Source organism: Callithrix jacchus, chromosome 2 (genome assembly GCF_049354715.1).
Source record: "Callithrix jacchus isolate 240 chromosome 2, calJac240_pri, whole genome shotgun sequence".
NCBI lineage: Eukaryota > Metazoa > Chordata > Mammalia > Primates > Cebidae > Callithrix > Callithrix jacchus.
This window is the reverse complement of record NC_133503.1, coordinates 61,664,301-61,689,973: the sequence shown is the minus strand read 5'-3', so window position 1 is coordinate 61,689,973 and position 25,673 is coordinate 61,664,301. Positions and strand designations below refer to the sequence as shown.

At 43.0% G+C, this 25,673-nt stretch overlaps 2 long non-coding RNA genes and 1 pseudogene across 3 annotated transcripts in view; 1 reads left to right on the top strand and 2 right to left on the bottom strand.

The window, feature by feature from the left end:
- LOC144581552 (uncharacterized) overlaps positions 1–25,673 on the top strand; it is a 65,447-nt gene that overhangs the window by 27,190 nt on the left and 12,584 nt on the right. The gene's annotated exons all lie outside the window — the stretch shown is intronic.
- The window catches only part of LOC103790755 (uncharacterized), a 34,554-nt gene continuing 19,271 nt past the window's right edge, over positions 10,391–25,673 (bottom strand). The window contains exons 3-6 of one of the 2 annotated variants that reach the window (XR_004739289.3): positions 20,092–20,151; positions 17,651–17,720; positions 16,897–16,937; positions 10,391–15,901 (exon numbers count right to left, since the gene is read on the bottom strand). This is a non-coding gene — a long non-coding RNA (uncharacterized LOC103790755). The remainder of the gene's footprint in view (positions 15,902–16,896; positions 16,938–17,650; positions 17,721–20,091; positions 20,152–25,673) is intronic. The other variant, XR_004739291.3, reaches the window with a different exon arrangement.
- On the bottom strand, positions 21,329–23,170 carry LOC100393527 (adaptor-related protein complex 1, sigma 2 subunit pseudogene; annotated as a pseudogene).

The following is a 25,673-nucleotide window of genomic DNA, read 5'->3' as shown; positions in this document are numbered from 1 at the left end:
AGGCCTGGTGGTAATCAAATCTCTGAGTACTTGCTTGTTCATAAAAGATTTTATTTTTCCTTCAGTTGTGAAGCTTAGTTTGGCTGGATATGAAATTCTGGGCTGAAGGTTCTGTTCTTTAAAGATGTTGAATATTGGCCCCCACTCTCTTCTGGCTTGTAGAGTTTCTGCTGAGAGATCTGTTGTAAGTCTGATAGGCTTCCCTTTGTGTGTAACCTGACCTTTCTCTCTGGCTGCCCTTAGTATTTTCTCCTTCATTTTAACTCTGGTGAATCTAATGATTATGTGCCTTGGGGTTGCTCTTCTTGAGGAATATCTTTGTGGTGTTCTCTGTATTACCTGGGGTTGAATCTTGTCCTGCTTTGCTTGTTTAGGAAAATCTTCCTGAATAATATCCTGAAGAGTATATTCCAGCTTGGATTCTTTCTCTCCGTTGCATTCAGGTATCAAATTTACCTATCAAACGTAAATTTGGTCTTTTCACATAGTCCCACATTTCTTGGAGACTTTGCTCATTCCTTTTTGTCCTTTGTTCTCTAATCTTGTCTTCTCATTTTATTTCATTAAGTTGGACTTCGATCTCTGATATCTTTTCTTCTGCTTGAACAATTCGAGTGTTTAAACCTATTCATACTTCTCGGAATTCCTGTATTGTATTCTTCAGTTCCATTAATTCACTTATATTTCTCTCTAAGTTGTCTATTCTCATTAGGATTTCGTCAAACCTTTTTTCAAAGTTCTTAGTTTCTTTACATTGGGCTACAACATGTTCTTTTAACTCACAGAAATTTCTTATTATCCATCTTCTGGAGCCTGATTCTGTTAATGGGATGTGCTCATTCTCCATCAAGCCTTGTTCCCTTGTTGGTGAGAAACTGTGATCCTCTTTAGAGGGAGAGGCATTCTGATTTTGAGTATTCTCAGCCTTTTTACGCTGGTTTCTTCCCATCATTGTAAATTTATCCACCTGTCGTCTTTGTAATTACCAACTTTCAAATTAGGTCTCTGAGTGGACGTCCAAGTTGTTAATTCCCAGGGCCAAAATATGAGCAACCCACTGCACCGGCCAAAACAGTGGCGTTAAGACTGATAGTGCTTTTCTGCCCAGGAATCTCTAGTCTGGCTTCCTTCTTGAGTTTGTAATAGGCAACTCTGCCTTCCCGGAGCTCCAAACCTTGGTCAGAAGGGGATCCAGTCCCGTTTACTCTGCACCAAGAGCTGCCACGCCAAGATGCCAGCAAAACTGCTGTGCCGGCCACAAGAGTCACGCTGGCGACCCATGCGGCTCCTCCCAAACCTTGGGAAAAAGGGGGACCAGTCCCATTTACTCTGCACCACGAGCTGCCATGTCCAAGTGCTGGCAAAACCGCTGCACCAGCCACAAGAGTAGCACTGGCGATTCATGTGACTCCTCCACTGGGAATCTTTTGCTCCATGAGTGACTAAATTTTGTCTGAAAGTGTGGCGTCCTCTCATTCTCTTTGCTTTAACTGGGACCTGCAATCCCGAGATGTCAGCGATCAGCCATCTTGGATTGTTCTTCAGATGGCTATATTATTGTCAGAAAAATATACTTTACAAGAGACAAAGAAAAACAATATATATCGAGTAAAGTCTTTATACAGCAAGACAGTATAACTATAAACATATAAACATTTAACAGAGACCAAAAATGTATGAAGCAAACATTGATAGAATTGAAGGGATGAAGAGTTCTACAACAGTAGCTGTAAACTTCAACATCCCACTTCAATAATGGACAGAAAAACCAGAGGAACACTAAGAAAACCGAGGATTTAGAAAATACTATAAACCAATTAAACCTAAAAAACATACAGAGAATGCCACCAAACAACAACAGAATGCACATTATTTTCAAATGCACATAGAACATTCTCCAAGATAAATCATATGCTAAGCCACAAAACAATTCTTAATAAATGTTAAAGGATTGAAATATCTGAAGTATTTTCTGATTAGAATGGAATGAAACTAGAAATCAATACCAAAAGAAAAACTGGACATTTTAGAAATATGTGTAAATGAAACAAAACACTCTTAAACAACCAAGAGTCAAAGAAGAAATATCAAGGGAAATTAGAAAATACCTTGAGATGCATGAAAATAAAATGAAACATACCAAAACTTGTGAAATACAGTGGAAACAGTGCTAATAGAGAAATGCATAGCTATAAATACCTACATTAAAATAGAAAAAGTATCTCAAATCAATAATTGTACCCCTGAAGGAATTGGGGGAAAAAAAGAGCAAACTAAACCCAAAGCTTTCCATCCAAGATATCAGATCAAAAATAAATGAAATAGAACATAGAAACATAATAGAAAAATAAAATCAATAAAACCAAAGTTATTTCTTTCAAAAGGTCAGCAAAAAATGGCAAATCTTTCACTAGAACAGCCAAGAAAGAGAAACCCAAGACTCAAATTAATAACATCAGAAATGAAAGTGTGGACATTATTACAGATTTTACAGAAATCAAAAAATTATGAGTAAATGCCATTGTATACTGATAAATTGGACAGCCTAACTAAAATGGAAATTTCAAAAACACACAATGTGTTAAAACTGACACATAAAGAAAGAGAAAAATTGGAACAGGCCTATAACCAGTGAGGAGTAATAAAATCAAAGCCAGATGGCTTCACTGGAGAATTCTACCAAACACTTATGAAAAGAAGTTGCTGGATGTGAAAGCTCATGCCTGTAATTTATTGAGCCCAGAAGTTTGAGACCAGCCTGGGAAACTTAGTCAGACCCTGTCTCTACAAATAATAATAATTAGTTGGGCATGGTGACACATATCTTGTAGTCCCAACTACTTGGGAGGTTGAGGTGGAATGATCATTTGAGCCTGGGGAGTCAAGTCTGCAATGAGCCATGGTCATGTCACTGCACTCAAGCCTGGGCAACAGAGCAAGACTCTGTCAAAACACACACACACACACACACACACACACACACACACACACACACAGAGAGAGAGAGAGAGAGAGAGAGAAACTAATACCAATCCCTTTCAAACTCTTCCAAAAAATTGAGGAGGGAAGCCTTTCTAAATCATTCATTGAGACCAGCATTACACTGATACCAACACCAAACAAAGATACTACAAGAAAACTATACATCAATATCCCTTATGAATATTGATGCAAAAATTCTCAAAAAATAATAGCACAATGAATTGAGAGAAATTATACACCTGACCAAGTAGGATTTATTCCTAGAATGCAATAGTAGGTCAACACACAAAAAATAATCAATAGAATATATCATATCAACAGAATGAAGAGGAGAAAACATGATTATTTTAATTGATTAATAATAGATTAGAAAAATCATTTGACAAACTCAAACACCCTTTCATGATTTAAAAAATTAAAAATAAATAAATAAAACAACTCAGAAATAGAAGGAAACTTTCTTTAGTTAAAGTCCACATATAAAACCCCCACAGCTATCATCACATAAAGAGTGGTAAAAGACACATAGCTTTTCCCCGAAGATCAGGAACAAGAGAAGGATGTCCACCTTTGTTACTTCTATCTAATGTAGTAGTAGAAGTTCTAGACAAACCAATTTGGCAAAAGAAAAAAAAATGGCCAGACATGGTGGCTCATGCCTGTAATACAAACACTCTGGGAGGCCGAGCTGGGTGGATCATCTGAGGTCAGGAGTTTGAGACCAGCCTTGCCAATATGGTGAAACCCTGTCTCTAATAAAAATACAAAAAATTAGCTGGGCATGGTGGCAGGCACCTGTAATCCCAGCTACTTGGGAGGCTGAGGGAAGAGAATCAGTTGAACCCAGGAGGTGGCAGTTGAAATTGCACCATTGCACTCCAGTCTGAACAACAAGAGTGAAACTCCATCTCAAAAAAAAAAAAAGTTAAAGGCACATTGGAAAGGAAGAAGTAAAATTATCTCTCTTCACAGATTATATGATCTTATACAAAAGAAATCCTAAATGATTCACAAAGAAACTGTTAGAGATAATAAATAAACTCAGTCAAGCTGCAGGATATAAAATCAACATGCAAAATATCAGTTGCATTCTATACACTAGTTATGAACAATCCAAAAAGAAAGTTAAGAAAACAACTTCAGCCTGGGCATGGTGGCTCACGCCTGTAATCCCAGAACTTTGGGAGGCTGAGAAGGGCAGATCACTTCAGGTTAGGAGTTTGAGACCACCCTGGCCAACATGGTGAAACCCTATCTCTACTAAAAAACAAAAAACAAAAATTATCTGGGTGTGGTGGCTTATGCCCATAATCCCAGCTACATGGGAGGTTGAGGCAGGAGAATAGATTGAACACAGGAGGCAGAAGTTGCAGTGAGCCAAGATCATGTTACTGCACTCCAGCTGGGTGACAGAGCAAGACACCAACTCAAAAAAAAAAAAAAAAAGGAAAAAGAAATAAAGAAAGTAAAACAATTCCAAAAACTACACTTATCAAAACATTATGGTACAAGCATAAAGACAGAAATATAGAACAGTGAAACAGAGTAGAGAGCCCATAATTAAACTCTCATGTATATGATCTCCAATGAGGCTGTCAAATCCATGCAATCAAGAAAAAATGCTCTCTTTGATAAACAGTGTTGGGAAAATTGATATGTACATGCAAAAGAATGAAGTTGCACTCGTAGTTTGCACTACAAACAAAACTTAACTCAAAATGGATTAGAGACCTAAACTTGAGACCTGAAATTTCTAGAAGAAAACATAGAAAATTTCATGACATTGGATTTTGCAATGGTTTCTTGGGTATGATACCAAAAGTACAGGCAACAAAGGCAAAAATAGGCAAATGGGTCTAGACAAGACTTTAAAACATCTGCACAGCAAAGGAGATAATCAGCAGTGAAGACAACCTACGACACAGAAGAATGGGAGAGAATATTTGTAAAACATATATCTTGATGAAGATTAATATCAAGAATATATCTAAAAACTCTTACAACTCGTCAACAACAACAAGAAGCACAACCAAATAACTTGATGAAAAAATGGGAATAAGACTTGAATAGATGATTCTCAAAAGAAGACATACAAATGGCCAACAGGGACATGCTCAACATCAGCTAAACATCAGGGAAACGCACATCCAGACCAACGAGAAACCACCTCACACTCCTCAGGATGGCCACCATAAAGAAAACAGCAAGTATAGGCAAAGATGAGGAGAAAGTGAAATCCTTATGCTCGTTGGTGGGCATGTAAAATGACACAGCTGCTATGGAATATAGTATGGAGGTTTTTGCAAGATTGAAAATAGAATTACTGAGCCAGGCATGGTGGCTCACACCTATAATCCCAGCATTTTGGGAGGCTGAGGTGGGTAGATCACCTGAGGACAGGAGTTCAAAACCAGCTTGATCAACATGGTGAAAACCCATCTCTACTAAAAATACAAAGTTAGCTGGGTGTGGTGGGGCATTCCTGTAATCCCAGTTACTTGGGAGAATGAGGCAGGAGAATCACTTGGACGTGGGAGGCAGAGGTTGCGGCAAGCCAAAATCACACGGTTTAGCCCCAACTTGGGCAACAAGAACAAAATGTCATCTCAAAAATTAAAAATAGGCTGGGCGCAGTGGCTCACCTCTTTAATCCCAGCACTTTGGGAGTCTGAGGCAGGCAGATCATGAGGTCAAGAGATCAAGACCATCCTGGCCAACATGGTGAAACCCCATCTCTACTAAAAACTACAAAAATTAGCTGGGTGTGGTGGCATGCACCTGGAGTCCCAGCTACTTGGGAGGCTGAGACAGGAGAATTGCTGAAACCCGGGAGGCAAAGGTTGCAGTGAGTTGAGATCACACCACTGACTCCAGCCTGGATGACAGTGAGACTCCATCTCAAAAAAAATAAATTAAATTAAATTAAATAAATATAGAATTACCTACCATATTAGCTATGAACCCCACTCTGGGTATAGATCCAGAGAACTGAAAACAGGATTTTGAAGAGATTTTTGCACATCCATGTTCATTGTAGCATTAATTACAGTAGCCAAAGGGTGGAAGCAACCTAAATATCAGTTAATAGTAATGGACTCCCATGCATGCACACACCCACAGGCACACACCCACAGGCACACACACACGATATATAGTACATATACAAATGTCATATATATACACAAATGTGACACATACATGTGTACAAATGTTGGCCAGGCGTGGTGGCTCACACCTGAAATTCCAATACTTTGGGATGCCAAGGTGGGCAGATCACCTGAGGTCAGGAAGTTGCAGTGGAATTGCTGGAATCTGGGAGGTGGAGGTTGCAGTGAGCCGAGGTTGCACCACTGCCCTCCAGCCTGGGTGACAGAGTGAGACTTCGTCTCAAAAAAGAAAAAAGGAGTTATATATACACATATATTAAAATGTGATGTGTATATATATAATATATATTGTATATATATAATATATATTGTATATATATGAATTAGATACATACAGTTAGTCTTTGCATATTATATATCTGATAAGAGAGTAATATCCAGAATATATAAAGAACTCCTACAACTCAACAGCAAAAACCTAATAGCAAAGGACTTGAACAGACATCTCTCTAAAGAAGGTATATAAATGGCCAGTAAGCCACACTGGAGGAGGTCAAAGAGACATGACAGCTAAATGCAATGCATGATTCTGACCAAGACACTTTTTCCAAGCAGGTCTTTACTGAAACAACTGGTCACCCTTAAACTGCTGTGACAATTAGACAGCAGTAATGGGTCAAGGTGGTGTCTTGATTTCAATGGTTGCATTGTGAGTATCAAAGTTCCCAAGACCCTGCCTTGTGGGCACCCACCCATCCCTCAGTAGGGACCTAACCTCCCACCTAGGCCCTGGGCATTAACTCATTCCTTGATCCTTTGACTCAGAGACCAGCCTGCTCAAAGATTAGACAGACAGTCAAGTGGAGGGGTGGGGACAGTTGTTCTCATGACATTGGTGAGGGTTCTTTCTGAATGTCAGTTTAATGATATGTAGCAAAATCTTCAATGTGCATGACACCTTGGCGCCAACGGTCCCACTATGAAGAATTCATCCTAAGAAGGCCTTCAGAGACGGAAGAACACAGCTGCCTGTAGGCAGACCAGGACTCAATCAACAAGCCCCCCTGAGGAATGAGATTCTCCCCCCACCTGCAGTGTCTCTCCCCCAGAGGGTCCCTCCACCCTCTCTGTCTACAGGCTTTCAAAAGCAGAGTCACCCCAGAGGGGAGGACGCAGATGGGGATATGGGCCACATAAGAGAGAAACGTCCAGCACATGCCCTTGCACGTGAACGCAAGATGGAATTCTCCTTATGTTTGTCTTCTCTGGAAAGGGCCAGAATGGGTACCTAGAGAAGAGGGAAAGCCCCATGAGAAAGGGAGGGAGCAGAGGCAAGAGCAAGTTAGAATCAGAGAATGTGCAGAGAGAGAGGGATGGGCCAGCCGGCCAGGATGAAGGGTCTGAAGGTACAGGGTGCTCCAGACAAGGCCACGTCCCTATGTGCTATGTCTGGATGCAAGTCCGTAGTCTCTCTGGACTGGTTTGCCCACCTGTGAGATGTGAGACTGGGCATTTGGGCTGGCATTCTGGGATTTTCTATTCCATGGCACTGCCTAGGACAGAGTAAGACCGTGGAGGCTGGAAGTGTGGCATTACTGTCTATTTTCCCAATGTCACAATGGCTCCTCTTGAGTTTATGATGGTCTGAAAACTGAGCTATTTTCTGAGTCAAGCTCTGACAGAACTGGGCTAGAAGAGGGGGCTCTTTGGAAACCAGAGCGCAGCTAAGCACCTGCCATACTGCAGTGAAGGGTAAACTGCTAACTCTGCTGCAAAACTCGGTATCTTGGTCTATATTCTGTTGCTTATAACAGCATGCCTGAAACTGGGTAATTCATATTTAAAAATATATTTCTTATAGTTTTGGAGGACAGAAAGTCCAAACAAGGGGGTGTATCTGGTGAGGGCCTTCTTGCTGATGGGAACTCTGCAGAGTCCTTAGGAAGGACCAGACATCCCATGGGGAGGGCACTAAGCATGCTAGCTCAGGTCTCTCTTCCTCTTCCTATAAAGCCATCAGTCTTATTTCCATGACAAACCATTAATCCATTCATCCATGAATGGATTAATCCATTCACAAGGGCAGGACCCTCTGACTCAATCACCTCTCAAAGGCTCTGCCTCTTAACACTGCCACATTAGGGATTACATTTCAATATGAGTTTTGGAGGAGACAAACATTCAAATCATAGCACCCAGCTTCAACTAGGCCAATGTAAGGCCCACCTTGGACAAGTGATGAACAGGTGAGCTCTCCACTGTGGTTTTCCAGGCTGACCAGAGCCAGCTGAGCTCACACATGTCCTGACTGCAGGGAGAGCAGAGCTCACTTCCCAAAAGAAGAGCAGAGACCCCTCATCCCAGGCTCTCTACCAGCTGCACTAGAGATTGAGCCATCCATGGCAGTAGCCACTAGCTATGTGTGGCTACCTACATTTAAGTTGTAATTGATTAAACTTAAAATTCAACACTGGGTTCCTCAGTTGCATTAGCCACACTCTCTAGAGAGTTCACACTGCAGCAGGGAGGAGAACTGAGTCCAGGGAGTTCAAGTTGGCTGGGGTTCACAAGGCAGAGCACCAAAGAGGACCAACTGCATGGAGAGAACTCCCAAGACTTGCAGAAGGGTTCCTCAATGTATCCATCGGAGTGCGGAACAGTGCACATATGTGATGAAACTACTCCCTCAAAGAATTCTAGAAGCAATCCTCAGAGCTCACACAGGACCAGCAACAGTTTGTGTTCCCAGTAGCCAGAGTGGAAAAATCTAGTGACTCATAGGACATCAGGTGGAATTGTCAGAAGGTTACTGCCTCAGTCCTGGGGAAAAATTAGCCCTAGAGTAAATGCTGCTTAGGTTCCAGCAAACAAAGCTAAAAAGCAAGCCTCAGAAGAATTAAACTGTTTTCAAGTAATTTTACTGCATTCCAGAATAAAGCTGAAGAATATTTATAAGAATGCAAAAGTATTCTGCACAAAGAAAGATAAAATTCACAATGTCTGGCATCTAATCAAAACTTAGTAGGCATGTGAGTAAGCAGAGAAATATGACTCACAAATGAGGAGGAAAATCAATCAACCAATAGAAACAAACACGATGACACAGATAAAATTAATAGACAAACACATTAAAAGAGTGCCTCTAGTGATTCTACATGTTCAAGAAGGTAGAGGAAAGATGAACACATTTTGTGTGTGGAGAAGGAATAGATATTTAAGAGAACCAAATCAAACTTCTAAATATGGAAACTATGATATCTGAGTGGATACATGCACTGGCTGGGATTGATGGCAGTTTAACACTGCAGAAGAAAAAAAATGAGTGAACTTGAAGACATAGCATAGAAAAATAAGACTGCAAATATGAAAAGAGAATCAGTGAGCTGTGAGAAAACTTCAAGCAGCCCAACATAAATGTAACTGGAGCCCCTGAAGGCAAGACAGAGTTATCACAAGAAAGTGTCTTATGCATTTGTGGAGGCTGAGCATGTCCAAAATTCATAGGCCAGGACTTCAGAAAGAGAAGACCATGAAAGGCAGGCGCAAACCATGGGTTTTCTGTCTCTATGCAGACAACCCAGAAGAAAAAAGAAAGAACAATGACTTATATCAATAATTAGAAAGGTGACATCTCTACAGAGTCTATAGATACTAAAAAATAAACAGGAACATTAACATCTATATGCCAATAAACTCAAATTTGTAGTTGATACTACCAAAGCTCACACAAGAAATTAATAACCAAAATAGTCCAATAGCTATTTAAAGAACTGAATTTGTAGCTACAAGGCTTCCTACAAAGAAAACTTAAAGGCCAGATGGCTCCATTGGTGAATTCTACCAAACATTTAAGCAAGAAATAATAACAATTTTCGCAAACTCTTTCAGAAAATTAAAGAGTTGGAAATACTCTTCTATTTTGGTGTGGTCAGAAAAAAAAGAGAGAGAGAGAGAAAAAAAAAAGAGTTGGAAATACTCATGAGTACTCTATGAGGCCAGAATTACCCTAATGCCCAAATCAGATAAAGATGCTATAAGGAAAAAGAATTCTAGATCAGTACTTCTCAGGAACATATATGCAAAACTTCTTAACAAAGTTTTAGCATATGCAGCCCAACAATATATAAAGAAGAGGATACACCATAACCGAATGGGATTTATCCCAGGAATGCAAGGTTAATTTAATATTTGAATATGAATTAATGTAATTCACTATATTAGTTAGCTAAATAAAACATATTTGTCTCAATAGACACAGAAATATCATTCAATAAATTCCAATATTTATATAAAATCTCTCAGCAGATTGGAACTACCTGGGAACTTCTGAAATCTGATAAATGAAAAACCTCAGCTCACATCACACTTAAATAAATAAAACACTGCATGTTTCTTCTCTAAACATCAAGAACAAAACAAGCACATCTATTCTCACCACTTTTATTTGACAGTAACCTGGAGTTTCTAGCCAGTGCAATAAGGCAAGAAAAAGAAATGGAAGTCATCTAGAATTTAAAGGAAGAGGTAATCTGTCTTTCTTCACAGGTAACACAATTGTTTATATGGAAAATGCTAACAAATCTACAAAAAAGAATAAATCTCGGGAACTAATTGGTGAGCTTAGGACAGTTGCAGGAAACATCAATGTACTAAAAGTCAGCACTAGCAACAAAACACGAAAACAAAAATGGAAAGAAGTAACACCACCTTAAACAGTTTAACAATTCTGGACTAAGAGGAAGCTGCAGGTGGAGAGGGCAGGTGGAAGAGTTAGGAGAGGATGAAGGTGGCTGCTGAGCCTGGTCTAAGAGCCTGGAGAGAACAGGAACGAACAGTTTGCCGAAGCTTCTGGACCCATTGGTCTGGAGGACAACCAGCTAGGAAATTTCATCTCTGTGGAGGGAGAGACAGAAACTCTCTGCAAAGACTGCAGGTTATAAACAGAAGCTGGTGATCTCTATTTCCCCTCATAGAATGGGAGAGTAGGGTGCCACTGATAGAGGGAAAGGGTGAGCAGGAGATGGATGCTAGGGAGGAAGCCCACAAAGCAGTTGATGCCCTTATAGGAAAAAAAAAACCATTATGTCTCCTTTGACCCAAAGAATGGTGACAGTGGAAGGAAATGGAAAGAGGAAACCCTGGCATCCTAGCCCACCTGGCACCCTGGCCCTGCTTTGTGCACTCACAGCAGCACATCTCACTTCATCTCACCTTGCCTGGCCAGGCAGAGCAGGCCCGCAGATGAACCTTAGGATTTACAGTCACGATGCCCCAGCCTGTTTGACCTAGGGAAGATGGCAGCCAATGGATACCCCAATGGCTTTCTGCCTTCACCTGTTCCCCCACTCTCTTCACATGTTCCAACATAAACCACCTGCACAGAGCACTTGCATCAGGTTCTAAAACTTCCGCCACATTCCGGGAGCTCAGGACCTTCAAGGCCAAGGGGAGGTACTAAAGGTGAAGCTGGGGGTGAATCAGAGTGGAGGAGCGTGTTTCCAGTCATGAGGGATCTGAGGCCCGTGAGCCTGGGTGATGGGGTGGACAGCAAAACCGTGACTGTCAAGCCGCCAGGCCCAGGTCCATGTGTGAACAGCTGCCCTGCGATTCTTGCTCTTGGCCTCTGAGCCTCGGCTCTGGCTTATGCTCCAAAGATGCTGCCATCACATCTCCCGTGATCTCAGGGATCCGCTGGGTCATGCAGGCTTCAGTATATAGGTAGCAAGCAGGGGTTGTGGTCACCACCGTTCCCGTGAAATAGGTCACACCTGCAATGTAAAATCCCTTCAGGCTGCAGGACAGCCAAGGGCTGGGGAGGAGGCGCTGCTCATGCCACCCAAAACCTTGCCCAGAAGGGGCCCTGCCTCCAGGGAAAAATTGGACCCAGGCACCCCTCCAGCGCCGCCCTTCTCTGGCATCTCCACTTGGTGGCAGTATTGGCCGAGAAGCCGAACTCCAGCAGGCAGCCAACTGGCCCCTAGAAGCCGCTGTGGCAGCAACAGGTAACTCCTCCCACAGGAAAGTCTGGGGAGCCTAATGCCCTCATTTCACAAGAAAGTAAGGTAGGCCTGGGAGCCAGGATTCTGGACAATTAATCTGTAGGATTCCAGAACTCCATGATACTGTGATTTTTTTTTTTTTTTTTTTGAGACATGGTCTCAATCAGTCACCCGGGCTGGAGTTCGGTGACACAGTCATGGCTCACTGCAGCCTCAAACTTGTGACCTCAACCTATCCTCCCACCTCAGCCTCCTGAGTAGCTGTGACTGCAGGTGCATGCCACTGTACTCAGCTAATTTTTTATAGAGATGGTGTCTCACCATGTTGCCCAGGCTGGTCAAAAAAACTCCTGGGTTCAAGAGATCTGTTGGCCTCTGCCTCCCAAAGCACTAGAATTACAGGTGTGAGCTACCTATCTGGCCCACTGTGACTTTCTTTTCATTACCAAATTTGATTTTCTTATGGTTCTACGACTCTCCATCTATGGATCTGTGCTTGAAGAATCATAAGATTCCAAGATCTCACGATTTTTTTGAGTTCTACTGACCCAGTTTCTCTGTCCTATGATTCTGTGTTTGGGCAATTCCAGCACTTCACGGACATTTCATGGGATCAGTCAGGATTTACCCCATGGCTAAAGAAAGAGGCCGATGGCCCTACTTCCATGATTTCCAGATTCCATTGTCTCTTCCCCATGGGAAGGTCCACAATTCTGCACACATCACCAGGCCACCTGCAAGGACAGAAGTCAACTTGCAATGAGAACGAGATTGCTACGTGTCTCCTACATCATGCCCTAAGAGAGATGGATGGCTGGGGGTGTCAACTGAGAAAGACATGCTTGCTGGATCCCAGAGTTGACTTCCATGGATTCCAGGAGCTGCCATGAAAACACACACGGCTTGATTTGGTAAGGGATGATCACGCAACCATCATGGGTCACTTTTCTCAAAGGTGGCATCCATGGCGCAGCGTGTGAAGGGCTCTGAGTCAAAAGACATTCCTGGAAGAAAAGCAGTGTGAGTTTGCAGAAGGGTCCAGGGAGGCTGGGACCCCGGAGACCAGGGTCTGGCCTGAGGGCCCATCGCCCCTTCCACTTGCCTTGAGCCCAGTCTTTCTGTCCAAGGAGGGGCTGACCTAAGGCTGTAGTTGCTTTCATCAGGTGGTATCTGGTGAAGGGTCAAAATGGAACCTCAGGGGGGTATTGAAGGGGTGACACCTGGGAAGAGAGTGATGTCTTGAAACGGACTGAATTTTTTTCTCAAAGAGGTGCCCCAAGCCCCTACATATGCACTCCAGGGAGCCTGGCTGATGGGCCTCATCCCACAGGGCAGCTCAGAGACCAGTTCATGAAGACCGGCTCACATCCATCCACCCTCTCATTGCCCAAAAGGACTCCCAAGCACGTTGCCCATCCTGACATGATCTTCTGCCCTGGAGCAAGGAAGGGATGGCCTTCTGAGTTGGGGGTCTTGCAGTCAGTCTTCCAATCTTGGAGAGAAACACATACTCTACACATGGTGAGCCTCAGAGAGAGCCCAGCCCTGCTGTGCTGCCTCCAGGAGGCCCAGGCAGCTGTACCTCCTCACTCAGCCTCATTCAGCCTTTCCACTCCTGGAAAATGGTGAAATTCCCTCCCCTCTGACCAGAGGGTGCTTGGTGCAGCACTGGGTAAAGTGGGCATGGTAGCCACTGTCGCCGCTCGGCTCCAGGAGCCTTCAAGAAATCATCTTATCCGACAACCCACTTTTACCATAAGGACCTTTTGGAGGCCGGGAACAGGAGCTCACCTCTGCAACCCCACACTTTGGGAGGCCAAGGCGGGAAGATCGTTTGAGCCCAGGGGTTAAAAACTGCAGTGAGCTATGATTGCACCACTGCACTCCAGCCTAGGTGATAGAGTGAGACCCTGTTTCAAAGAAACAAACAAAAAAGAACCTTCTGGAGAACTGAAGGAAAGTGGAAATTTGATAAGAGATCTGGGCTGGAAAGAAGAGGTTTTGAAAGTATAAATATAATGGCAGGCTCAGAAAGACAGATACAGCCAATGGTAAGAAGCAGACAGGTAATTAGATTGGGCTGCTGGGAGGCACTCAAGGAGACAAGCAGTGCAGGGGTGTGCCGCTGTGAGGGGGAAACCCGGAAGCCCCCCCGCAACTGGTATGCACAGCATGGGGGCAGAGCAACAACCTCTGCAGGCTAGACAGCGGCCACGGGGAGCCCTGTCCAGATAAATGCACAGCAGGGACCCAGAGCCACAGATACACAGACCCCACACACAGCCTCCCGCAGGGGGCAGGTGACCCGCAGGAAGACAGACAGCCCTGAGCTCACAGCCACGCCTGCCAAGATCCACCAGGACATACCCGCATCAGGAATGTCCATGGGGGCTCTCGTGGCGAAGTTAACGTGTAACTCCCACAGTGCCCAAGCTGAACAACGCCAACAAAGGTGGAGACAGGGTGGAGGAACAGAAATGGGAGTGTAGCGTATTAAGAGTTATTGCTGAGTTTAAAATGAGGAAACTGAGGCCAGTATAAGAACAATTAAATGCCAATTTATTTAACTCCCAGGCGAGGTTCTGTGGTCCCAAGGAAGGGACCAGAGAAGTCCTGTGGGGGTTTCATAGGGAGAGAAGGCGTTTGATTGGCTGTGGAGAGAGAGGACATGGACGGGGCTAGCTGCTATTGGAAGGTAGGTGAGATTTCCGGTGAGCAGGCTGTGCTATTGGGCAGGTTTTGGCAGGGCTTCTTTCAAATTTTGGTAGGGTTTTCCAATGTCGGGTTAGGTGCCGAGTACAGAGTTTAGTGTTGAGTGCAGATTCTGGTGGAGAGTGCAGAAGTGGGAATGTGTTGAGTGCAGATTCTGGTGATGTAGTTTTCAGGCGTGGAGAGGGATGGGCATGTCCAAGCTCCCACCAAGGCAACCGACCTTACATAGAGAAGGGCTGCAGACAGGAAGAACAGCTCACAGCTGTGCAGCGGGGTTCAGCAGCTGTCACAGAAGACACACGGAGACAAACAGAAAGACAGGACAGACATAGACAGACAACGGGAGGCAGACAGGTCCCAGGGAGCCCACAGCAGCTCCGGGAAATGAGTGGCCGGGCCATTTTCCTTGTCTCTGTTCTGCTGACTTGCAAGTCTCAGGCCCAGCCCTGGCTGCTCTCTTTACAGCTGCAGTTCCGAAACTGTGTGCTAAGGTACCCTGGGTTGCCACAGCAAATTCCCAGGGTGTTGCCGAATATCATACCTGTAATCCTAGCTCTTGGGGAGCCGAAGGTGGAGGATCACTGGAGCCCAGAGGTTCAAGACCACCAGCCTGGGCACCATAGTGAGACCCCCGTCCCTACCAAAAAATGTATATATTTTTAAAGAAAGTGCAATTGAGTCTTGAACAACATGGAGTTAGGGGTACCAATCCCCTTCAAAATCAGAAACTTGAGTGTAACTTTTGACTCCCCGAAAACGAAACTACTAACAGCTTCCTGTTGACCAGAAGCCTTGCCAAGTCCACGCACCGTCAGGACATATGATGCAAGCCACGTGTGCCATCCACTGTGTTCCTTCCACACACTCAGCTGAAGAAAGGAAACTCCTGCTCAGAAAAACCCAGAAAAGAAAGCAGATTCACAGTTCACGAGGCGGCAGTGGGTCCTCACGAAGGTGCTCTGTGGAGTGGCTGCGGGGGAAGATGGAGCAGACTTGGTCCCTCGGTAACAGGGTGGCGGAGGTGGGAGAAATCCCTGTGTGAGTGACCCACACAGTGCACACCTGTGTTGTTCACAGGTCAGCTGCCCTGTGTCACATCACCTGGAACACAAAGTGAGTGACTGCAGTTATGTGAAGATGAAATAAAAATATAATTCATTTATTTTAACTACTGTAAAAAATTTCAAATCGCTACTAATCCTTCAGTTGTTGGACCTAATTACTTAATAAACAAAGCCCTTACGTCTTTCTTTTAGCCTGAGGAGCTGGGGGGAAAATGACTATAAGTTGTTTTCTTGGTTTATTTTATTTTATTTAGAGTCAGGGTCTCATTCTGTCACCCAGGTTAGAGTGCAGTGATGCAATCATAGCTCGGTGCAACCTTCAACTCCTCAGCCCAGCTGATCCTCCCATCTCAGCCTCCCAAAGTGCCAAGATTACAGGTGTGCACCACCGCACTGAGCCAATTGAAAGTTTTCACCTCAAGAACCCAGTCCTTGTGGAAGAGGCATTTAAAGAGTGACCCCCGCAAGAAGGGTCAGGGAAGTTTCTAGAAGAAACCATCTTCCAGTGGAGCCCAGGGTAAGTGTTGAGGGCACTCCGTCTTCTGACCCGAGATAGCTACCCTGTCTGGCTGCAGTTCCTTCTGGGGTCCTCAACCAGAAAGCCCCCAGAGCCTTGAACTCTCTTTCTGCCCAAAACCCCTTCCCTGCTTTCCCCCAACTTCTTTTGGCTCAAAAGAGAAAAATGAAGGAAGCAAAAGATAACCAGTTAGTGTCTGAAATCCTGCCTTGCCCCATCCACAACAGGGATTCACAGCCGCTGACGACAGGGAACTCACTACCTCACACAGCAACCTGGCCAGCACAGGCGCCTTCCCACCTGGCTCACCCCACCCAAGCAGGGGTCTTCCAGAGCTCCTGGGTGAAGAGAGGGGCTTCACCTGGGTGCAGCAGCAGTGAAGCAGAACCTGCCATGCTGAGTGGCTGGTGATAAAGAACAGAAAAGGACAAAGGCCACTCAGCGGAGCTTCTACTCTGTGCTGTGCTTTCCAGGTCACTCTCTGGTTCAATATAAAAGACTTCGGCTAAACTTACCTGCTTGTAATATGTTCACACAATAATTTTTCAGTGGGAATCTGTAAATAAAAACACAGATATTGATCAAAACCAAACACATCCAGTTGAGAGAAAAAAGGTTAACCCCTCAATTTTGTCATGACCAACATATATGACGACAGTTAAGAGTCAAAAAGTATGTATCTTAAACATTCTCTGAACTCTGTTCAGAACTCTGAACAGAGAATTCAGACACAGATATTATTAAGATTAGTTGATTTAGAAAAAGTAAACTTAATCTTCTTTAGTGAATCATAATTCTAGGGCAAACAATACAGTCACCCAGAAAACAGCCACAGCAGAAGCCCAGTGTCAATTTCCAAGAAGTGAACAAAGGGATTGCAACTCCTTGGAGAGCTCAGAGAGAAAAGACACTCTATCCTCTGAGATTGGTCCCTGGTTTCAGAATCAGAAGAGGAGTTTCCACGCTTCATCATGAATCATTGGGCACACAAGCTTGCGACTGTTTTCTTTGCCCTGGGTCTGGTTCTTACCCTTCTCATCCATCCTTCTCTAGCTACCCGAGTGGTTAGACATGCATACAAGCCCCCCCACAGAGAGAGCTGGCCAATGATTACTCCCACCATGGCAAGAAGAAAGTGTGAAGTCCTGAGCTCGGTACTAAAGACATTCCACTTTCTGGCTTCCTCAAAGCCCCCAAACATCACTGTTTAGAGAAGGTCAATGACTCATCTAGGATGACACAGCTAATTAGGGCCACAAGAGGCCATACCTGGATCCAATCTGGCCAGCGGCCAAGTCTACACACCTCTCATCATGTCCTGACCTCAATCAGGCATCTCCTAGGGGAAAGAAGAGGTATCCAGATAAGTGTGTCAACCCAGCGGGCAATTAAGCAGCTACTAAAATGCTGACTCTAAAGGCTTAAATGTGTTGGTGTTTTACTGAGGTTAAAAAAAAAAAATTAGCACATGACCAGGCATGGTGGCTTACACCTGTAATCCCAGTGCTTTGGAAGGCCAAGGCAGATGGATCACCTGAGGTCTGTAATTTGAGACCAGCCTGGCCAACTTGGTGAAACTACATCTCTACCAAAGATACAAAAATTATCCAGGTGTGGTGATATGTGCCTGTAATTTCAGCTACTTGGGAGGCTAAGGCAGGAGAATGTCTTGGACCCAGGAGGCAGTGGTTGCAGTGAGGCAAGATCATGCCACTGCATTCCAGCATGGGAGACAAAGAGAGCCTCTGCTGACTTAAGAAGTGACAAAAGCCAGGCACGGTGGCTCACACCTATAATCCCAGCATTTTGGAAGGCCAAAGTGGGCAGATCACAAGGTCAGGAGATCGAGACCCTCCTGAATAACATAGTGAAACCCCCTCTCTACTAAAAATACAAACAATTAGCCGGCCATAGTGGCATGCTTCTGTAGTCCAGGCTGCTTGGGAGTGTGAGGCAGGAGAATCACTTGAACCCAGGAGGCGGAGGTTGCAGTGAGCTAAGATTGTGCCACTGCATTCCAGCCTGGGTGATAGAGTGAGACTCAGTTTCAAAAAAATAAATATTAAAAAAAATAAGTGATAAAAGTGAAGAATGCACAACTACTCCTAGTTATACAGAATCGGTGTGTAAACAGCTGAATAAAATACAATTGGTGAGGAAAAACAGTACTGTCTGAGGGGCAAAATTACAGTATATTTTCAACAAATTCCTGGGCTGCTGTTGTATGATTTCTCACACTGAATAAAATTGGGGGGCATAGCCTCCTTCCAGTTATAGTCACTAGGCCCAGATTACAGTCAGCTTCTCTGTGAGGGGGTGCTGACACCTGTGAACATATAAAGAACTAAAAGAACAGAGATCAATACTAAGACAGAGTGAAAATAGAAGAAAAATAGAATAAAGATCTGAAAGGGGAGAGGAGAAAGTCAGAACGAAAAGAAAAAGCAAAAAAGGGAAATATCAGAAAGACAGAAAAAAAAACACTAGAATAATTTGAAAAAGAAAGAAAATCCAGAGATTAAGGAGTCATCATTTTTAAAAAGACAAAAACAACAAGAAAGGAATTAGGAAGTAACTGTATAGCGACAGCGGCCCCCAACTGGCTGTCCCACTCATGCTGAGAGGTCTGTGACACTGTCTCCATGGGAATGGTACAGGAAGTACCCAGAGGGGCCATTACTCTTAGCTTCTTACAATCTCATTAGATGATGGTGTCCAGCCATCACAACTGTGTCAATTTCTGGGTTCAAGCTCTAGCTTGCTTCCACAATATGTTTTCCCAGACCAAGTAGACCCACAGAAACAAGGCCAAGTCAGGCAGGCTGTTTGTCACCTATCAGTAAAGGTGACAGTGGTCAGGTCCAGACAGTAAACAGCACATCACCTCCACAGGTTCACAGACTCCAGAGGCCCTTGCTTTGGATGACAAAGGTGCCTTCCCTGCCAATGATCAAAAAGGTCCAGATCTGAAATACGTTTTCGGTTCAGGTTTTTTTTTGAGACAGAGTCTTGCTCTGCCACCTAGGTTGTAAGGCAATGGCACAATCTCAGCTCTCTGCAACCTCTGCATCCTCAGTTCTTCTTTTGCCTAACCTCCCAAGTAGCTGGGATTGCAGGAACATACCACCACACATCAGCCCAATTTTTATTTTTAGTAGAGCAGGGGTTTGACTATGTTAGCCAAGCTGATACAATAGCATAGTCTGAAGTAGAGACCGTTTGATAATCCTCGCATTTTTGCCTTCCTCTCAGAGATTCCGCACAGGCTTTTCACAACCATTATCCTACATGTACCCCAGGCCTCCTGACAGGCCAGCCCGTATGCTGAAGGTAAGGTAACCTGGCTTGGTCATGTGGAAAGGATGTGGCAGAACTGGGATTGACTTGGTAGCACTCAAAAGGCATCAGAAGCCTGGCACGGTGGCTCACACCTGTAATCCCAGCACTTTGGAAGGTGGAGGCAGTTGGATCACCTGAGTTCAGGAGTTCAAGACCAATCTGGCCAACATGGTGAAACCGTCTCTACTGAAAATACAAAAATTAGCCGGGCATGGTGATGCATGCCTGTACTCCCACCTACTCAGTAGGCAAAGGCAGGAGAATCATTTGAACATGGGGGGCAAAGCTTGCAGTGAACCAAGATTGCACCATTGCACTTCAGCAAAAAAAAAAAAAAAAAGGCATCAGGGAAACTCTGGGACATGTCTTACCTCCCTGAACTGGATAGTTTGCTCTCTCCAACAGCGCCATGAGATGTTCCTTATCCAGAGCTAGGGTAAATGTTTCCAACAGAAGGAGAAGACTTGGCAAGTGAGAAAAAGATTTTACAAATCACAAGGAAAAAGACATCTACATTAAAAATGAGCAAAAAGCGAAACGCAATTCAGAAAAAAGAGCTGCAGCAAAGTTAGAGGAAAAACATTCTGCCTCGACGGTAATTTAAGCATGGCAAAACAAAATAATGTGCTGTGTTCTGCAATCAGCTTGGCAAAGCCAAATAAAGACAGCCACTGTGTGAGTTTGCAAAGGTGGACACACACATCCTGGGCCCTGCTGGTGAAAACATCAACCTGTCCAGCCCTTCTGGAAAGAAATGGGACAACATGAGTTAAAATGTGTGCAACCCTTGTACATAGGTTTAGCGTAATTCAAAAAAAAAAAAAAAAAAAACTCCAGCAAGATGTTTGGCAAATATAGATGAGATTATTCTAAAATTCATATAGAAAGCAGAGAGTGTACAAAAAAAATAGAATGAATAAAGGCTACTATTCTGGTAAGTTTGGAAAGTAAGAAAATAAAATGAAATAAAAATTGTAAAAGGCCTACTATTCATTGTTGCCATTTTGCAGTGAAAAAAAATCTATGATTTGATAGCACAATACGGTGACTATAGTAAATAATAATTGTATACTTTAAAACACAAAATAAATTATTTGTTGAGACACAGTCTCTCAGCTTAGTTTTTATATGATATCCCTTACAGAAACTCTCTTCATCTCAGAAGGGAATTGCTATAAAGTCCTGCTCTCAATTTTAAAGGGCAAAAGCCACACATTACTTGAATTTATGGCTTCTATAAAGTTACATTAAAATGCTTATGTGAAGTTTTTTTGTTGTTGATATGGAGTCTCATTCTGCCACTTAGGCTGGAGTGCAGTAGCCTGATCTCGGTGGACTGTAACGTCTGCCTTGCAGGTTCAGGTGATTCTTCTGCCTCAGCCTCCCTAATAGCTGAGACTACAGGCATATGCCACCACACATGGCTAATTTTGTAATTTTTTTTTAGTAGACACGGGGTTTCACCATATTGGCCTGGCTGGTCTTCAAGTCCTGATCTCATGATACACCCACCTCAGTCTCTAAAAGTGCTGGGATTACAGGTGTCAGCCACCATGGACAGCCTAATTTTTTTTAAATAAGAACAGCAAAAAAAAAAAAAAGTGTGTATTTTTTTTTATTTGTACATTGAACGTTTATTACAACTAATTGGCAAAGTGATAAGACAGTGCTCACGTGGCCTGAATATTGGTCACAATCACAACAAAGCTTAATCCAGCCCAGCATATACAAGTGAAAGTATAAACCATGAAGACATGTTTAGATATGTATAAGTACTTAGAAAAGTGACGCTGAACAATTATATAGCTTTAAAAAATATAGGGCCAACTAATGCCATTTTACCTCATTCAACTCTCACTTTTTTATATGAAACGTGTCTTTAAATTTTTATAAGACTTCTGTTAACTAGGCAGTGCCAGAAAGAAAGGAAGCTGCTGTAAAGTTTGCAGCACTTCCAAGTGGAGGGAAGCAAATAGGGAAGCAAAATAAATTTGGCATTAACAAGCATCCCAGAAGGAACATTCGTGCTTTAAACAATGACTTTACACATAACACTGTGAAGAGAGCAACATGTTTTCTGTAAGACACTGTTAAGAAGAATTCCTGGCAAATTAACATTCTCACTTTATTTTGGGCATCAAAAACAACTACATATGTCATTATGACCACAAAAAATTTCATCTCAGGAGTCATATGTGCCTTGGCCTTAAAAATTATGTGCTTACTATTATGAAACAATCCTGTTTCTCATCCCAGATTCAGAATGCCTAAGAAATAATTTTAGTGTAAAAGTATCATTCCAATTAAGTCATTAAAAATAATTCCCTTTATTTTTGAAAATATTCCCTTTTATTTTTGAAAGGTATGTGATTTCCAATAGGAGTTTTTGGAGTAAATTTGCTTTTTAAAGTTCAACAAAGTTAAGTCTCCATTCATTTGATATGTGACATGTAATTCCCTTTTTTTTTTTATATATATATACCGAAATGCTGCACTAATCTTTGGTTTCATAAAACCAGGTTTCACATTATAATTTGTTTCCTTTGTCAAATACAGTAATTAATAAATATATACTGCCTGGTTTTACATGTATATGTGCCATTTTCATATGTGCACATAATCAGATTAAGAGAAACTGACCTCTAAACTTTAAAATATCCAGAAAAGGTACCTTTTTCTGCTACCATTCTAATTCATATTTAAGTCCCTTATCACTTGATCAACTAAAGTTCCCTTTAAAAAAAATTGTGTAGGCATGAATGAAGCAGCTTAGCAAAACAGTAACACTGACAAGACATCATCTTACACCATTAACTAACATGGACATGAAGGGAGTGACCATCTACAGTGTGTGAAATGCCACAAGAAGTCATCAAGGGAGGAGAGTTACGTCAGTCCAATTTCTTCAAGAACACTACGTGGGGTTTCAGCTTCCTCCTGCAGTAGATCGGCCTGCTCAATTGCTTTAAGGACATTTTTCTTGGATGTTTCCTGAACTTCCCCTCCCAAAAGAAACTCATCCAAAATAAAATAAGCCTTCTCAAAATTAAAGATGATATCTAGTTCACAGGTACTGCCAAAATACTTGTCAAGTAATTTCACATAACGATGAATTATTTCCAGGGTAATTAGTTCATTGTCCTGATCCTCAATAGCACAGCAAAAATACAGACTAGCACATCTTTTGTAAACAATCTTCAGATCTCGCCACTCAAGGAAGCTGCACATTTTAGGTTTCCGTGCTAAAACGGTCTGAACAAGTTCTCTGGTGATCTTTTTCTTCTCTTTGTCTGATAGTGGGACATACCATTTTTGCAGTCGAAGCTTTCCCTGACGACTAAAAAGCAACATAAACTGCATAGCGGCCGTGGGCCGCGGGCGCGGCGGAGCTTGGCCGGCGGCGGCGGCTAAGGGGAAGCCCCTGTCGCCTTGCTGAGGAAGAGAAGCCGTGGTTCTGTGGGGAGGGGACCCGGCTGGCGGAGGAGAAAAGTGTGTATTTTTAAAAGAAAAATTAAACATACTTAGTTAAAAAAAATTAAGGCAGGGAAACAAAAATAGCTAAAACAGTTTCAAAAAAGAAGAAGTAGAAGGAATCAGTCAACCAGATTTAAAGACTTTCTCTATAGCTAGGGTAATTAAGAGAGTACTGGCAGGCAGCAGGCACAGACAGCAAAGCACAGAACCGAATGGAGAATCCAAGAAAAAGACCCACACAGATATGCCCAGTGGATTTTCTGACAAAGTGCAAAAGCACTTCAGGAGTAAGGACAGCTTTTCCACAAATGGTGCTGGAGCAATCAGCATTCAGAGGAAAAAATGGGCCTCTATCTATATGTCTTTTATGCTTCATACAAAATAAAACTCGTAATAGATCATGAATTCAAATATAAAACATAATCCTCAGGATCTAGAACAAGGCAGAGCTCTTAGACTTGACCCCAAAGACTGAATCATGAAAGCAAAAACTGGCAGACAAACTGGACCTCATTAAAATTAAAAATATTTCTCCTGTGAAAGAGCCAGATAGAAAGATAAAAACACAAGCTACAGACTGGAAGGACATGTTTGCAAAGTACATATTCAAGAAAGCACTGCTATCTAAAATATGTAATAGAGACCTCTCAAAATTTAACAGCATAAAAAAAAAAAAAACAATCAAATTAGAACATAGGCAAGCCAGGTGCCCTGGTGCATGCCTGGAGTTCCAGCAGTTTGGGAGGTCAAAGTGGTAGAATTGATTGAGCCCAGGAGTTCTAGGCTAGCCTGGGCAAAATAGTGAGATCCCATCTCTACCAAAAAAAATTAAAATTAGCCAGTCATAGTGGCACACACCTGCCATCTCAAAGCTACACAGGAGACTGAGCAAGAGGATCACTTGAGTTCAGGAGTTTGAGACCAGCCTGGGCAACATAATGAGATCTGATTTCTGTAAAGAATTAAAAAAAGGCTGGGCACGGTGTCACACACCTGTAATCCCAGCACTTTAGGAGGCTGAGGTGAGCGTATCACAAGGTCAAGAGATCGAGACCATCCTGGCCAACACTGTGAAACCCTGTCTCTACTAAAAATACAAAAATTAGCTGGGTGTGGTGGTGCCTGCCTGTAGACCCAGCTACTCAGGAGGCTGAGGCAATAGAATCACTTGAACCTGGGAGGCAAAGATTGCAGGGAGCCGAGACTACACCACTGCACTCCAGCATGGCAACAGAGCAAGGCCCTGTCTAAAAAACAGTTAACTAACCAACAGACAAGAAAAAGAACATAGGCAAGAGATCTAAAGGCAGAAAGATATTTTACCAAAGAGAATATACAGCAGATGGCAAAAAAGAAACTATGAAAAGATGTACATCATTGCCCAATAGGAAAATGCAAATGAAAACCACAGTAATTCTACTACATGCAGGGACATGGATGAATCTGGAGAATGTCATCCTCAGCAAACTGACACAAGAACAGAAAATGAAACACCGCATATTCTCACTCATAGGCGGGTGATGAAAAATGAGAACACATGGACACAGAAAGGGGAGTACTAAACACTGGGGTCTATTGGGGGGAAAAGGGGAGGGCCAGTGGGAGGGGGAGGTGGGGAGGGATAGCCTAGGGAGAAATGACAAATGTGGGTGAAGGGGAGAAGGAAAGAAAAGCACACTGCCATGTGTGTTCCTACGCAACTGTCTTGCATGCTCTGCTCATGTACCCCAAAACCTAAAATCCAACAAAAAATTAAAAAAAAAAAAAAAGAAATAGAAATTCCATTTGACCCAGCAATCCCATTACTGGATATATATCCAAAGAGCTATAAATCGTTCTACTCTAAGGACACATGTACACGAATGTTCATTGCAGCACTGTTTACAATAGCAAAGACCTGGAATCAACCCAAATGCCCATTGATAATAGACTGGATTGGAAAAATGTGGCACATATACACCATGGAATATTATGCAGCAATCAGAAATGATGAGTTTGTGTCGTTTGTAGGGACATGGATGAATCTGGAGAACGTCATCCTCAGCAAACTGACACAAGAACAGAAAATGAAACACCGCATATTCTCACTCATAGGCGGGTGATGAAAAATTGAGAACACATGGACACAGAGAGGGGAGTACTAAACACTGGGGTCTATTGGGGGGAAAAGGGGAGGGCCAGTGTGAGGGGGAGGTGGGGAGGGATAGCCTGGGGAGAAATGCCAAATGTGGGTGAAGGGGAGAAGGAAAGAAAAGCACACTGCCATGTGTGTTCCTACGCAACTGTCTTGCATGCTCTGCTCATGTACCCCAAAACCTAAAATCCAATAAAAAATTAAAAAAAAATTCTACTACATGCCTATCAGAGTGGCTAAAATAACAAACTGTAGCAACATGAAATGCGGGTGAGGATGCAGAGACACTAGACCACTCATACACTGCTGGTGGGAATGTAAAGGAAGATACAGAGACTCTAGAAA